We start from the raw sequence: 10,714 nt of genomic DNA, 5'->3' as shown, positions 1-10,714 counted from the left end.
TGTGAAGGCTTTATTTCTTACCCACACATGGGCATCTTGGCGTGTGTGTGTGAGAAGATGTGCACTGGGAAGGATCAAAGATGGAGTGCTTTCTTTGAGAGGAGGAAGTAAAAGGTAGATTTTAAGACAAGAAAGCAAGACTAGCATCCCTGTAGAAGGGTTCTTTTTTTTCCTTTTCCTTGGCCTTTGGGAACCATCATATTTAGTATCCAATTTGAGGATCCTCCACCATATTGTAATTCCCTCTAGTTACCCCAAGCCTTCAGTAAACCCTTTACACAGAGCTGGTAGGGGACTTGGTCTGGACAGGAAAGGGTTTGGGTTCCTATCCTCCCTCCATTCCCTATTGCTTCTGCCATGATGGAGGGAGAGGCAGGGAAGCCAATACATCAAGAATAACTTTTGCCAGTGTTTGAATTCTATTCCCTTAGTAAGTATTCAGATGATAAATACTCTCTCCCTTCTTCTGTGTTTCAAGAGAAATACATTGCTAAACCCTTCTTTCAGAAATTATATCCCTCCCTCTCTTTTCTCTCCTCCACTCTAACGTGGCCAGTCAGCAACTCTCATCCTCTCAAGTATAAAATTCCCCAAAAATGATTTCTTTAGAAAAAATTTTTTATTTTTATTTATTATTTTTTAGAGAGAGGGTGTGAGTTGGGGAGAGGGGCAGAGGTAGAGAGAGAGGGAATCTTAAGCAGACTCCAAACTCAGCACGGAGCCCGACCGGGGCTTGATCCTATGATCCTGGGATCATGACTTGAGCTGAAATCAAGAGTCAGACACTTGGGGCGCCTGGGTGGCTCAGTCAGTTAACTGTGGGACTTCAGTTCAGGTCATGATCTCATGGTTCCGAGTTTGAGCCCTGCATCGGGCTCTGTGCTGACCGCGTAGAGCACCCTTAGGGTCCTCTGTCTCCCTCTCTCTCTTTCTGTCTCTCTCTCTCTGTCCCTCTCCCACTTGTGCTCTCTCTTTCTCTCAAAAAGAAATAAACATTAAAAAAAAAAAAGAGTTGAACACTCAACCAAGCCACCCAGGCACCACCTCTACCCCTGATAATGATAATGATTTCTAATCTCTTTACCCTTATTATTTCCAAGGTTAGTTGTTTCTTAAATGGCATTTTGTTTGTCTTAAAATGCAAATAACCTCAGCTAAATTTTGAAAGCAAAGATTTGCATCCCCCACTTTTCTTACTGTGGTAGATTATGTATATGCACGCCACTCCTCCCACCAAGAGGGGAAGTCATTTGTCTTGCCCTTGAATCTGAGTCAGCAAGTGACTTGCTTTGGCCAATAGAATATAACAGAAGAAATGCTGTGTCAATTCTGGCCTGGCCCTTTAGAGGCCTGTCAGCCTCTTCGTCCTCTCTCTTGGAACCCTGAAGCACCAGGGAAGAAGCCTTACTTGCAGCTAGAGAGGCCCAGCTCCCACGAGGCACTGAACATGTGAATAAGGCCATCTTGGAAATTCCAGCCCAAGTAAGTGATCCTAGTTGTCTTAGTCTGTTTGGGATGCTTTAACAGAAATATCGTAGCTTATAAACAACAAACACTTATTTCTCATGGTTCTGGAAGTCCAAGATCATGGTGCTGGCAGATTTAATGGCTGGTGAAGGCCCTCTTCCTGGTTTAGAGACAGCTATCTTTTTGCTATGTCCTCATATGATAGAAGCAGGGAGAGAGAGCCCTCCTGGGCTTCTTTTATAAGGACACTAATCCTATTCATGAGGGCTCTGACCTTCTCATCTAATCACCCACAGGTCCCACCTCCTAATAGCATACCACAGGTGTTAGTATTTCAACATGAATTTTGGATGGCCACAAACACACAGACTACAGTACCAGCCTATGCCAAGTGGGACAGAATAACCACTTACCTGATTTAAGACAACCCATAGGGTCATAAAAGGTAATTACCAAACCCAGCTTCTTAACATATCAGAATTACAGGCTTTCTTCTATATCTGAATATATGCAAATCCCCTTTAAGATTTGCCTTTGGAGGGGCACCTGGGTGGCTCAGCTGGTTAAGTGACCGACTCTTGATTTTGGCTCAGGTCATAACCTCAAATCTAGTCCCTCGTCAGGCTCCTCACTGAGTGTGAAACCTGCCTGGGATTCTTTCTCTCTCCCTTTCTCTCTGCCCCTCCCCTGCTCATGCTCTCTCTCTCTCAAAATAAATTAAAAAAAAAAAAAAAGAAAAGTAAAGAAGGGAACTCATGGTATTTGTTCAGATAAACAAAGGAAAGTATGACATTGAAGATTTGTAAATGGATCGTGTTTGTTCACGAGGGTAATACACTAAGAATAATTTTTAAATTTTTAACTAAATATGTGAGAAGAGATTTTGTTTTGTTTTGATTTTTGTTTTGGCTTACAGATGGGCTGATTTCTTTATCTTTATAATTTATCACGTTCACAGTGGCTGTTTCTAGTGGGTGGGACCAACCCACCCACTAGAAATTCTGCTATACTTATTCTTTTCACTCTGACTTCTTCCTCAATACCCCTTTTGCTATGGGCCCTTCAAGTTCACTGGATCATTGTCAGTAAGAGGGAGAGGACTCTTTAGAAGACTGACACCGATTTGCTTTCGGGCATGCATCCTCCAAAGATGTCTACAACTAACTATTGGCATTTTGACCAAGACAAGTCCTATCTGAGAAGGAATAATTTCTCACAGAGAATAAAAAGATGTTGTAAGTAACATTGCTCTATTCCAGCTGATTCTGTTTATTATGAACAAATGGGGCAAATTCAGTCACAACTTGCAGGGTATCCATAGTCAGACCAGGTAAGACACAGAATATTTCCTATAATTAACATATGCATAATAGTTTGACATTTGAACACACTGTCTTTTGTAGAATATTTGAGCTTTCAATGTTTAGGACTTTTAGTAAACATTATTTAAAGTAATGATGTCAGTTTTTCAATAATTGTTCCATATGTCATATTTCAGGATTGTCAGAAAAAAGAGGAAAAAGGTTGGGAAACAAACACTAGACACCTGTGTGACAAAAAGCAGGCTAGATCGATTTGGAGACAGGATTCTACTAGGTAAACAATTAAAAAAATAATATATTCACACAGCTCAAAAATTTTTAAATATGAAAAGGTTTTATGGCAAAAACGTCTCCCGACCTGCCCTGCCCTACCTCTCCCCAGACCACTGATATTAGTTTTTTTGTGTTTTCTTACAGAAAGTCTTTATTCATATAAGCAACACAGATATATATCCTTACTTTGGTATTCCTTTTTAAAAAACTTTTTATTGGGGTGCCTGGGTGGCTCAGTTGGTTGGGCATCCAACTTTGGCTCAAGTCATGATTTCACAGTTTATGGGTTTGAGCCCCACATCAGGCTTTGTGCTGACAGCGAAGAGCCTGCTTCAGATTCTCTGTCTCCCTCTCTCTTCCTCTCCACCCCCTCCCCCCAATTAAACATTAAAACCTTTTTGTTGAAGCATAACTTATATATAGTAAGTTCTGGCTACTGGAATATTAGCAATACTCCCCTAAGCCCTCCTACTCCCTCCTAATTAGTATCTGTCAAAGATGACATTATTCTGACCTCTATCACTATAAATTAGCTTTGCCTATCAGTCCCATATAAATGGAATAATACAGTATGTACTTTTTTTGTGGATGGCTTCTTTTGCTCAGTGTTACATCTGAAGTTCATCCATGTTGTTGTATATGGCAATATCTTGTTCTTTTTTTCTTTGATATGTTTATTCCATTATATGATTATACCTCAATTTATTTATCCATTCTACTGATAATCATTTGAGTTGTTTCCAGTTTGTGGCTATTATAAATAGTGCTGCTATGAACATTTTTATACGTATCTGTTGATGGATATAGCACTCACTTACATCGGCTATACAGAATGGTTCAGACAAGTCGCAGGTAGATCTCCAAAGTGGTTGTATCAGTTTATACTCCCACAAGCAATGTATGAATCCCTCTTGCTCCCTACCTACAGCAACCCTTAAAAGATCCACCCTTTTAAACAACGTGAAACAAAACGTCCTTATTCATCTTGGGAGGGTGCTAGGGAGCCAACTCATTATCTTTAAAACTAGTAAATAAAGGTGGGGCGCCTGGGTGGCTCAGTGGGTGAAGTATCTGATTTTGGCTCAGGTTATGATCTCATGGTTCGTGAGTTCAAGCCCTACACTGGGCTCTGCACAGTGCAGAGTCTGCAGAACTGCTTCAGATCCTCTGTCTCCCTCTCTCTTTCTGTCCCTCCTCTGCTTTCTCTCTCTCGAAAATAAACAACAAAAACTAATAAATAAAGGGGAGAAATCAGACCCTTTTCTTTTTTTCTCTTATAATCGCTACCTCGGGATAACGGAACTGAGAGATTTCTTCTCACAAAGGAGTTTCCTATAAGAAATAGAGAAGTTGACTAATATCATTTTGCAGGTTCTGATGCATCAACGGATATTGCTGTTAACATCCCACAAAAAAGAGCCAGACACCAAATGTCTCATGATGGAATTACACATCAACACTTAGAAAGCAGTCTTAGTCCAGCCCCTTGAAAAATCTCAATTGAACAAGTCTCTAGATCTAACCACCAGTTTACAGGAAACACAAGGGTCAGAGAAACATGTGAAACTACATGGTAGAGGCAATCATCTAAATGCAAGCTATGGAGAAAGTGTAGGAAAATAACCTGGTTTTATCAACAGGAAGAAATAAAGGAAAAACATTTTTTGAGAGAGAGAGAGAGGGAGAGGGGCAGAGGGAGAGAGAGAATCTCAAGCAGACTCCACACCAAGCAAGGGCTCAACACGGGGCTCAACCCCACAAACCTTGATCACTACCTGAGCCAAAATCAAGAGTCAGGTGCTCAACCAACTGAGTCATCCAGGTGCCCCTAGAAATAAAGGAAAAAATTTTTAATGTTTATTTATTTTTGAGAGAGAAAGAGTATGTGAGCAAGGGAGGGGCAGAGAGAGGGGGACAGAGGATCTGAAGAGGGCTCCATGCTGACAGCAAAGAGCCTGATGCAGGGCTCAAACTCATGAACTGTAAGATTATAACCTGAGCCAAAGTTGGATGCTCAACCGACTGAGCCACCCAGGCTCCCCAATAAAGGAAAATTTTAAATGATGTAAAGGGAGACCATGGATCAAAAGAGATTTAAGATAATTATCCAACAAGTATAACACGTGAACTTCATTTACGTCATGATTCAAACTAAAAAAAAAAAAGAAATTGTAAGGCATTCAGACAAGTGTGAACACTAATTAGACATTTAATATCAAGGAAATGTTGTTAAAACATTCTTCAGGTGTGATAAAGTATTGTAATTATGTTTGAAAACAATTCTTATATTTTAGAGAAATACACAGGAATATTTACAGATTAAATTAAAACTGGGCTGGTTAAAAATTTTTTTTTAACATTAATTTATTTTTGTGAGAGAGAGCAAGAGAGCAAGGGAGGAGCAGAGAGAGAATGAGGCACAGAATCTGAAGCAGGCTCCAGGTTCTGGGCTGTCAGCGCAAAGCCCGATGTGGGGCTGAAACCCACAAACTGTGAGATCATGACCAGAGCCAAAGTCAGACATGTTTAACCAACTGAGCCTCCTAGGCACCAAAACCTGGGATGGTTTTAAAAATAATCTGAGTGGAGGAAATGGAAGGTCTGGATGAAATATGATTATCCATATGCTGACAATTGTTGAATCTGGGTGATTCAGACATTAGTATCATTTTTTTCTCTCTGCTTTTGTGTATATTTGAAATTGTACATAATAAAGCTTTTAAAATACCTAAAAAATTGTCCTTACAGTATTCTCTGCAATAGCAAATATTTGGAAACAAACTAAATGTCCACAATATGAGAACAGCCAAAATAAACAGGGTATATTGAAATAATATAATGGGGTATTGTGAAATAATACAGAGTGTAGTTCTCAAATTTTTGATCTTAGGAACTACACTATTAAAAGTTATTGAAGACCCCAACAGCTTTGTTTATGTTGGTTGTAGTTATTAATATTTGCTGTATTGTATATTAAAGCTGACAAATTAAAAAAATTAACATTTATTTTTGAGAGAGAGAGAGTGAACAGGGGAGTGGCAGAGAGAGAGGGAGACACAGAATCCAAAGCAGTCTCCAGGCTCTGAGCCATCAGCACAGAGCCTGACGTGGGGCTTGAACCCATGGACCACAAGATCATGACCTGAGCCGAAGTCGGACGCTCAACACACTGAGCCACCCAGGTGCCCCAAAGCTGACAAATTTTTAAATGTGTACTAATCATTTATTTTTTTTATGTTTGTTTGTTTGTTTGTTTGTTTTGAGAGAGAGAGAGGGAGGGAGGGAGCAAAGGAGGGACAGAGAGAGGGAGAAAGAGAGAATCCCAAGCAAGCTCTGCACTGTCAGCACAGAGCCCAATGTGGTGCTCGAACTCACAAACCATGAGATCATGACCTAAGCCTAAGCTAAAAGTCAAACGCTTAACCAACTGAGCCATCTAGGCACCCCAACATGTGACTAATCATTTAAAAGTACAAATAATACAGGGTGCTTGGGTGGCTTAGTTTGTTAAGCGTCCAACTTCGGCTCAGGTCATGACCTTGTGGTTCAGGAGTTCGAGCCCCGAGTCGCGCTCTGTGCTGACATCTCAGAGCCTGGAGCCTGCTTCAGATTGTGACTCCTTCTCTCTCTGCCCTTCCCCTATTCACGTTCTGTCTCTCTCTGTCTCTCTCTCTCAAAAATAAACATTTAGAAAATAATAAAAAAATTTAAAAAATACAAATAATAAACCCATAAAAAGTTACTAAGTAGAATGAGACATGTTTTGCATGTATAGGATGCTTTCAAATGCAATATAAAATGGGAATTAAAAATAGCTTAAAAAAACAAGAGATTTCTCACCTCACATGACAACATGGCTCCTAGGTTGCTTAATTCCAGAGTCTGGTGACATCATCAAGGGTCAAGGTTCTTTCTATCTTTCCACTCTGCCAGCTGTGTGCATCAGCAAGCCTCCTTGTGGTTATGAAAAGACTACCACTGCTCTAGACATCACACAAATGTCACAGGCAGAAAAATGGGACCATCTGGGGTTAGACATAAACATCAAAGAGTGTGGCTTTTGTTTCATGTAAAACACCATAGGCCAAGTTATAGGTTTGACAGTAAGAATGATGTCACTCTCTTCCTAACATTTCCCTTGACTACTAGAAAGGATACCAGCAATTCCACTCAATGCCTCAGGCTAGTAAATATTATCCAAGTGGAATATTAGGATAATAAACAAGAAGAATCCTCAGAATTAGGGAATAGACCGATTATTTTCTTTATTTATTGCATGCTTTTGCATTTATGCCAACATTTCCATCTATAGCTTCCATTTTACCAAAGGTTATAAGTTACACTACCAACTTGGAAAGGCTACCACTTGTTGCCAGGTGTTTTATATATATTTGGCTCCTTTGATCCTCACAACAATCCTATGAGTTAGGGATTATTATAATCCCCACTTTTCAGATGAAGAAACTGAGGTATGAAGAGGTTTTGTGACTTACCCAGCTCCTATGCACCATATGTGTGAAGCTAGGATTCAAATCACAGTAGTCTGGCTCTAGAGTCTTTGCTTTCAACTATATGCTTACCTTTATATGGTTTTAGAAAATATGCTCAAGTACATGAGTTGAAAAATTAAGCTAATTGATAGAAGAATAGAGTTTATCATTTTTAAAACAATAGAAGAAAATAATCAAACAACTCAGTATACAAAAGGGGAGAGGGGAATCTTTTCTCTCTGGCTGATAATTAACCACTGTCATAAGTGATAGAGCAATTATCTGGAACAGGAAGTTCACAACCTTTGACCTTCAAAGGGTCATAGATGTCCTCCACCCTGGAAGGGCAACAGGACCTAAGACATTAATTCTGCAAAAACTAACAAATATGTGTAAAACCACAGATGTCATCTGTGTCTTTAATTCAGATCCATTTTGGCCTGGCTTTGGCATAACCTATTATTTGGCCTATGTTAAAAGAAAAAGACCTCAAGCAAATAGCAAAAGTATTATAAGACTAGATGAAGGAAGTCAGGGAATATAAAAACCAACACTGGAGCTATCAACAAAGAAGGATTAAGGGTACTGCCATGCCTTGATTTGTAGACATTGTGCAGATGTTTCACTAGAGGATTAATACACTAGATAACAACTTACCTAAAAGGGAGTGGATGCAATGGTGAGAAAGGAAGAAAACAGGACAACGAATGCTAAAACGTACCCAACTACTCCAAAACTGAACTCTTGTCTTACTTAAAAGCATGTCTTGCCCCTGAGCTCAGACCTTCATGATCCACTCAGTCCCCAAGACAGAAATCTGGAAGTCAGCACAGACTCCTTTCTCTCTCCTCATCTAATCAGTGATCAACCCAGCTGCCTGACATCTTAATCTTTTTCCAAACTATTCTTCCTTTCTATCTCTGCCACCCAGGGCAGCCAGGATGCCATCACCCTGCCTAAGCTATTGCAGGAGCTGACTGACTGGCCTTGCTTCTGAATTTGTTCCTCTTCAACTCACCACTTACCAACCCATCGAAGTTATCTTGGTCAAATACAATTCTGGTAATGCCATTCTTGGCCTAAATTCAGTGGCTCCCCATCACCCACTAAGTAAGCCTTCCAGTTCTAGTCTCTGCGTTCGAGTATCCTTTCTCTGGCTCTGTTTCCCATCGTTTCCCATCGCACTGCTTAGCATTCCCTACACTGTTGCAGTGCTCTCTTACTGCATGTCTTTCTGGGCTCTGGTCGCTCCAGCCTGAACTCCCAGTCATACCTCATTGTTCATCTCATATTCCCCAAGAAGCCTTCTCTGCCACCTCCCCTCAACGCCCCCAGTGCTCTGCACTGCTTATCACATTGTACTAAAATCATTTCTTTTCCTGTCTGCAGTACCCACTACACTGAGTTCTCTGAGTCCACTGAAGGGGTTGAAGCTTATCTACTTTTGTATATATAGTCCAAGTCTGGCATCCTTTTGAAAAATATTTACTGAGGACCTACTATGTGGCAGGCACTGCTCCATGGGCTGGGATATAGTGGTGAACAAGGCAGATAAGACACCTGCATTTCATGCCACTGACCGTCTATTTCTGAGAGAAACACAGGAGGCACATTCCGTGGAATGAGCTGGATTCTATAGGTGCAAAGAGAAAGTGGCTTTCTTCTTTCCTATCAATCCCAAATAAACTCTGCCCATGCCTCTTGAATAATAAGTGGATAAGTAAATGGATCTTTCTCTGTTTTGACTTTAATCCTAGCCCAATGAACGGATGAGATCTCCAAACTTCTTTTGATTTAAGACCTCTCCCTTTCTGAAGCTGGGGTCTGCCACATGCTTGACCAGTGAATCACTTTTTCCATTCCAAACCCCTCGATCACTCTGCACTTTACATTGGGTGCCTTTAGAATGGCTGCAGCAATTTTTAAATCCCAGGAAGCTGAACTGGGGATATATTCAGGTAAATTCAAAAGGATACATTTGTATAACTTCCAGTTACTTCCATGTATGGTGAAATTATTGCTAGCTGTCCTGATATAGGAATGGCTTCCAGAATATTCCTCCCTGCTACTCACAGGGCTGACTCGTCTGGTATCATGAAACAAAGGTGCAAGACCAGAGGCAGATAATATGAAAGTGTCCTAGAGTAGCTGGTGCTGGAAAATTTTTAACAATGGAACAGAAACAGGCTTGAAATGTACTGAGCTAGATGCTAGTCTATGGGAAAGCTGTCTAATATTTGACACTTAACACTGTAAGCAGAGTACTCAGTAGTCATTGGTCAGATAGAAGTTCTCTCTTGGTCAGGAATGTATAGAGTCAATATCATATGACATGGAGATTGAAGAGTATGCAGCCAAAACACATAGTAAAAAGTATTACAGAGATGTGTCAGGCAGTTCATTTTAAGAAAATATTATCCGTGTCTCTCTCTCTCTGCCCCCTCCCCAACTTGTGCTTTCTCAAAAATAAAAAAATATTTAAAAAGTTTAAAAGAAAAAAAATTCTTTTTTTTCTGGATTTGTGATGTTTGTGGTATCTGTAAGCTTCTTAAATTACATAAATTGTTTATTTTCTCATCTTAAGTAAATATTTACTTTCATACTTCATTTTATTCATAATTGAAATATTCTTTAAAAATTTTTTTTTAATGTTTATTTATTTTTGAGAGAGAGAGAGAGAGAGAGACAGAGACAGAGCATGAGTGGGAGAGGGGCAGAGTGAGAGGGAGACAAAGAATCGGAAACAGGCACCAGGCTCTGAGCTGTCAGCACAGAGCCCTATTCAGGGCTTGAACCCGTGAACAGTGAGATCATGACCGGAGCTGAAGTCAGACATTTAACCGACTAAACCACCTAGGCGTCCCAAATATTCTTCTTTTTAAACAAGTCCCAAATGTAGTATAGTTTTAGGTCCCACACAACCTAAATCCACCCCTGTGCAGGCTATGTAATCAAAAGCTCTCTAAGAAGTCTTCTTCAAAGAGAGGTTAGCACTTCCTTCCCCACCCACATAAGAGAGGCAGTGCTTACTGGTAACTGTCTCCTTGGAAATCCTCCCTCCAGAACCACCACACCAAACTCTTTTATAGGTTACAGGCAGCCGATTGCTGATGCAGGAAGAGCCAGCTTCTCCATACCTTCCTTGTGTGGGGGGTCCTAGGA

This window comes from Acinonyx jubatus, chromosome A3, assembly GCF_027475565.1.
Source record: "Acinonyx jubatus isolate Ajub_Pintada_27869175 chromosome A3, VMU_Ajub_asm_v1.0, whole genome shotgun sequence".
NCBI classification, from domain to species: domain Eukaryota; kingdom Metazoa; phylum Chordata; class Mammalia; order Carnivora; family Felidae; genus Acinonyx; species Acinonyx jubatus.
Note: the sequence above shows the minus strand (reverse complement) of the source record.